The sequence below is a fragment of the Schistocerca cancellata genome, chromosome 5 (assembly GCF_023864275.1).
Source record: "Schistocerca cancellata isolate TAMUIC-IGC-003103 chromosome 5, iqSchCanc2.1, whole genome shotgun sequence".
Classification (NCBI taxonomy): Eukaryota; Metazoa; Arthropoda; class Insecta; order Orthoptera; family Acrididae; genus Schistocerca; species Schistocerca cancellata.
The window spans coordinates 425,163,900-425,170,237 of record NC_064630.1 but is presented as its reverse complement, the minus strand read 5'-3'; the positions used below and the strand labels follow the sequence as shown (position 1 = coordinate 425,170,237).

Sequence of the window (6,338 nt, the reverse complement as noted above, 5' to 3'; positions counted from 1 at the left end):
GGCAGGATTTCATCCTGCGACCGTAGCAGCGCTGCGGTTCTGGACTGAAGTGCTTAGAACCGCTAGGCCACAGCGGCCGGCTTTTGTGTCATCCCCCGGATGATCTCGTCATTCTGGAAGGCATAATGGATCAACACAAATATGAATTAATGCTTGGGGACCGTGTCCACCCTCACATGCAGTGTTTATTCGTCTGCACCATAGCATCTACCAGCAGTATAATACCACCTGTCACACGGTCCGCAGTATATGTGCTTCGTCACCTGGCCTCTAAACTCCCCCGGATCAAAACCAATTGAGAGGATCTGTCGGACCACCTCCATCATGCTCTTCATACATTGGATTCTCAACCGTGGAACGTAGCGCTGCTGACAACGGCACTGGAGTCGGCATGACGACTCCACATCCCCCTCGGCACCTTCCAGAAACTCACTGATTCTCTTCCTGTATGTCGCACAGCGTTCGGCGATGCAAAACATGGTTTTTCAGGCTTTTGACAGGTGGTCCCGTTAAAGTGACTTTGCAGTGTAATAATCAACGGTTGACACAATCAATAATTTTACGATGTCTGGAAAGTAAATAGGCAACGGCCTTGCCGCAGTGGAATACACCGGTTCCCGTGAGATCACCGAAGTTAAGCGCTGTCGGGCGTGGTCGGTACTTGGCTGGGTGACCATCCAGGCCGCCATGCACTGTTGCCATTTTTCGGGGTGCACTCAGCCTCGTGATGCCAATTGAGGAGCTACTTGACCGAATAGTAGCGGCTTCGTTCAAGAATACCATCATAACGACCGGGAGAGGGGTGTGCTGACCCCACGCCCCTCCTATCCGCATCCTCCACTGAGGATGAAACGGCGGTCGGATGGTCCCGGTAGGCCACTCGTGGCCTGAAGACCAAGTGCTGGAAAGTAAATATGATCCATTCATCAGTGAGCAACAATGATTTATTACTTGCAAGTGGATAATGTATCAGTAACAATTTCTAAATTAATACCTATTTTAAATTAATTATATTTTGAGAACACTCGTAGATAACTTGTAATCTTCAACTGTGTGATATTTTTAGGGACAGTGAGGTACATCTACCGCAACTCGACAGTTCTCACGTTCCCACGTCATTCCACTTCGTCTCTCTCTCTCTCTCTCTTTTTTTTTAAATATACATGCTTTGCATGCTCTTTTTGAATGGGTTTGGATCAATATGTTTTGGAAGGTGACCCCAGTGTCTCATTCGATAACATGTTTTTACTAATGCTTCTGTTATTTGAAGTCTATAGTCGGCCTAATTCTGTTTCTTTTCATATTGTTTTTATTGTGTAGAATATATGAACTACAAAGTGCTGTATCAAATATATAAAAATGGATGTTTCAGTATCCTTTCAAGCACGTTCCTCATACACAGGGAACTCCTTTAATATCTGATCTTGGCGGTCAATACCAATCATTCTCCTACTGTAATCAACAATACATTTTTATTTGAAAGGTTTTGTTGACTTCCGTTGCTTTCAGTCATATCTGCACTTTCGTGCTTCGTAGAATGGCCTTCCCTTTTATCCTGCCACTTCAACGCTAGTATGCTAGTGCAGCTTCTCATCATGCATTCCCCTTTTCTGAATTTTGCTTTAACATAACCTTCCGGCATATTTTTTCTGTTAAAACGTACTGTCTCAACAACTTTCGTTTCAACTACAGTTACAAACACTTTCGTTGAACAATGCCAATTATCCATATAAAACGTGTGTCCTTTGATAACTCCATCACAACAGTTTCACATGCACTGTAATGAAGATTGTTTTTTTCGTTTCCTGGCTGTATTTTACAACTAGCTGGTAGCCACTCCTTCGCTCGCATATCAGTAGTTTTGGTATAGCGAGTGATGGTAAGTAAGCTAGTAATTTTACGAGATGTTTGTGTCTGTAGTGATGTAGACGTATGCATAAAAAGTGTATGCAGTGCCGATATGTAGATGCATAATCAATATGTTTCTATTATTTTACAATATCTAGAATCTTAAACTATGCATTATGTTTACTAATATTATTTAAAACGCCTTGATCATTGCATTCGCACAGAAGTAGAGTTTTAGGGGATTCTCTGGCTCGCCTAGTAGAAGAAGTGAGATTCCTTCTTTCCATTTTCATGCGCTATAGTGCCTACATTTTTTATCTGCCCCCCTAAGGTGACTAATGTATGATTTATATTTTCATATTGAAATATAGTCTCACCAAAAGCCTCCCACACACCACATATAAAGGTACGACTCTGTTTGTCGTACAGGCTTTAAGTGACGTCGCCGCTGAGAGTGCTCAAGCGTCTTGGGAGCTGTAAAAGACGCGCGAAGCTCAGCGTCTAAAATGCGACGGGCTTGTGTTTGTTCTAATGTCTCTGTAACTCTTGGGGCCGCCTACATTCAAGTTACGGTGGACTTGAGATTGCTCTGGGATTTGTTGGATTCGAGTAACTTTTCGTAGCTCGAGCTTTCTTAGAACTATGCACTAAACTAGACTTACGTTTGCGAGGCTTATAGTAATAATTTTAACATGGTTCTCGGGCTTATCGTCCGATTTTATTTTTGTATCCCCACAAAAGCTCTCCAGTTATGCCAGGTGATGTGGGAACTCAATATAATAAATCATGCACACAATGACGGATATGCACGGGTAGCATTCATCTCACGCTAGGTGAGGAGAGCCCTAGGTTCATAGTGCCGTAGGCACGCGTCATCATGAGTTTCACGAGTTGTCCTATCGACTGTTCTGTGCATTCTGTATATATCGTCTGTTGTGTGCGTCTTGAATCTGCATTGTTATTTGTTTATATGCTTTCATTGTCCTATTGTCTGGTGTTGCTAGCGTGTACGTCGTTTTGAACATGGACTCTAACGGAGATGAGAAAGCTTTCGAGCAGATCCATGAAGGTAGTCTGAAAGATTTCGCTATCTTTGTTAGTTGATTTACAACACGAAGGCAAAATTAAGTGGAACTAGATGGTTTAATATTTCCAGCAACATTCGAAATTATCTTCAGAACCACTTCAATTTCTCAGTTTAACGTTTCTGCCCACATGAATTATGTACAATTCATTGGATTTTATAAAAAATCGAACCACTTCAATTTCTCCCTATTTCACGTTTTTATCCACATGATTTATTCAATATTAATCGGATTGAAAAACTGACTAGACACTTTTTTTAACTTTCGCTATGTTTATGATTCCTTCAATCAGATATTCGTTACGTTCACGAAACATACAATAACATCCCACATTCTTTGGATTGCAGCTTAATAATTAATTACTTCACTTTTCTGTCCACACGATTTATACACGATTCATCGGATTTAAAAAGAATGACAAGCTTTTTTTTTTGCTTTCGTTATGGCTCCTTCGCTCAGACATTAATTATGTTCATGAATTACACAATAACATCGCAAATTGTTGGGATTAAATTTAACAATTCATTCAGCTGGGATGAGCATGTCACACAACTCCTGCCACTTCCTTTCTACACATGTATTTACGTTTAGCTTTGCGTTATCGGTACAACTGCAAAGATCGATATAAGTACTCATTTAGTCGATTTAGGTTATTTACGTCACGATGTCGTAGCATTACGTCATTATGACGTAGGGTTCTCACCTAGCGTGAGATGAATGCTACCCGATTTGAACTTCGCCGGAATAATCTACAGACACTAAGAGTCGACGACCATCGTGCCAGCGTCGTCTGTATGCCACTTACGTATACCATATTTAAAAATGTTATTAATAGCCGGCCGCGGTGGTCTAGCGGTTCTGGCGCTGCAGTCCGGAACCGCGGGACTGCTACGGTCGCAGGTTCGAATCCTGCCTCGGACATGGGTGTGTGTGATGTCCGTAGGTTAGTTAGGTTTAAGTAGTTCTAAGTTCTAGGGGACTTATGACCTAAGATGCTGAGTCCCATACTGCTCAGAGCCATTTGTTATTAATACCCAAAACGATACAGCTTTCTAATGCAACGAGTGGCCTTCCTCACGGTTCAAGCTATCTGCTTATCAAAACCATCGGAAAATGTAACAGAGTGAGTTACTTTCGCAACTAATAATATTGATATTAATATGGAAGTGTGGATTAAAGACGTTGAGAATTGAATAAACATTGTATTGATTACATTGAATCATATTACGTAGAACATGAAAGCAGTTTTACAAATATGGTAAAATTGAAAAGTGAAAGAGTATGTAACACCGAAAATGCAGATAAAATATCTTCTGAACCATCCAAAATTTTTGCCGTTTAATATTCATTGGTAATTTGTACTGTACTTCCAATTCTGAATATCTAAGCTTTATTTCAGAAACTGTATTTAATACGTAATAGATGTAATAACGTATTTACTTGTGAAGATATATAATTGGTTGTAGTTGTAATGCAAATATTGTAAATTTCTGGGTAACAGCCAAGGGGCTTTATTTATATGCATCTATAGCAACGACGAAATGGCAGAAGCTTTGCCGTTATGTATCTTTGCGTATGGAGGGTCTCTTGCGCTGCGAGCAGAGAGGAAGCACACCAGCTTGAGTCATGGATGAGTGCGGAAGTGATTCTTGGGCGCTCCCGCAGGCTCAATGTGCATCTACTATCGCGCCAGTGTAGGCGCACCTACTTCGTTAACCCGCGAGTACTAAGAGCACGGTAGGACTGAACAGGCAGAGGAAGCTGCAGTTCCAACTGTTGCCTGTCCCATAATTATCCGTGGCTCTGGAGAAGACTCGTGATGCACAACCACCAGCAGCAACACATGCAGTTCAGAATTGTCCTCGACTACATTCTTCGTCGTCCGCACAGCTACAGCATCGTAAGACTGTTAACTGACAGTGTATAACCAATATTGTTCAGGCATTACCCAGCGGGATTTCTTTCACAAACTTTAATGACTAACCTGAATAGTAACCTGCAACAGTTAAAACTTGTAGGGCACCTGTGTTGTCATTCAAATCAAATGTGTGTGAAATCTTATGGGACTTAACTGCTAAGGTCATCAGTCCCTAAGCTTACACACCACTTAACCTAAATTATCCTAAGGACAAGCACACGCACCCGTGCCCGAGGGAGGACTCGAACCTCCGCCGGGACCAGCCGCACAGTCCACGACTGCAGCACCATAGACCGCTCGGCTAATCCCGCGCGGCTGTGTTGTCATTGTCCTCAGACATAATTACCAAGCAGGATCGCCTTTCCTTTCCATGCAGTCACCGAGTGTCATAAAATATGAAAATCACTTAACTATTTATTGCTAGTTTTGTTTGTTTCCTCATGACCAGTTTCGGTCTAAATTTTACTGCCTCAGTAACTGTTCATTCTTCTATTGCACATCAGATGCTTTACTAATTTGAAATTTTAAATATTAACTTCACTCACTTAAAGTAACGTAAAATTTCACTAACAAAACCAATACCTAAAGATACAACTTAAATTAAGAGTGCGTAATTTCACTTATTCTATATTTAGCTTAGCGAGTGACTTCTTCTTGCTTGGTAACTACCCTGTTGTCAGTAAATTCACTTGCTCATTTGCTTATAGTAAATTCAGTTCAATCTTTCATTAATCAAAAGTAAATTATTTGCCATTTTCTAAATTTTGCATTGCGTTACGCTGAGGTTACTGAGTCATTTTTTATGTAACAGAGCTTCAGTTACGGCCAGTCATTTATTTAGTCAACAACTTCATTTAATTTTGCTATCAAAATTTAGCATTTCAGATAAAGCAACTGCAATCTTAGTGCTTTCTGATTCATTTATTTTCTCGTGAACAGTTGCGTAGTGGAAGAGCATGACAGCCTTCTGTTACCACACCAGAGATCATTTGTTTAATTCCCTTTGCCATTACCTTTCTTAAGATTCTGGATATCCGTTGTCCTAGTGGACTTCCTTTTTCTGGTAGTCAGTATTTTTTGCATTATCAGTATTTTTTGTTTTTCCCTGTGTGGTTTGTGAGCGATTGCACTAAATTCGACCCATTTCAAAATTATTATCAGTATTTAGATTAGATTAGATTTTTCAGAGGGGTCTATTGTTCACTTTCCTCCTACTAAAAGGTATTATTTTCCTTCGGTAATGACAGCCTTAAAAATGGTTCAAATGGCTCTGAGCGCTATGGAACATCACGTCTGTGGTCATCAGTCCCCTAGAACTTAGAACTACTTAAACCTAACTAACCTAAGGACATCACACACATCCATGCCCGAGGCAGGATTCGAACATGCGACCGTAGAGGTCACGCGGTTCCAGACTGAAGCGCCTAGAACGACAGCCTTAGTCACTGTAAAAGTTCATTAGGCATAATCGATCACGGTCAATTATA

At 40.9% G+C, this 6,338-nt stretch overlaps 1 pseudogene; it reads left to right on the top strand.

The window, feature by feature from the left end:
• The first annotated feature begins 582 nt into the window (after positions 1–582).
• LOC126189421 (5S ribosomal RNA) lies at positions 583–701 on the top strand (annotated as a pseudogene).
• Positions 702–6,338: the final 5,637 nt, after the last annotated feature.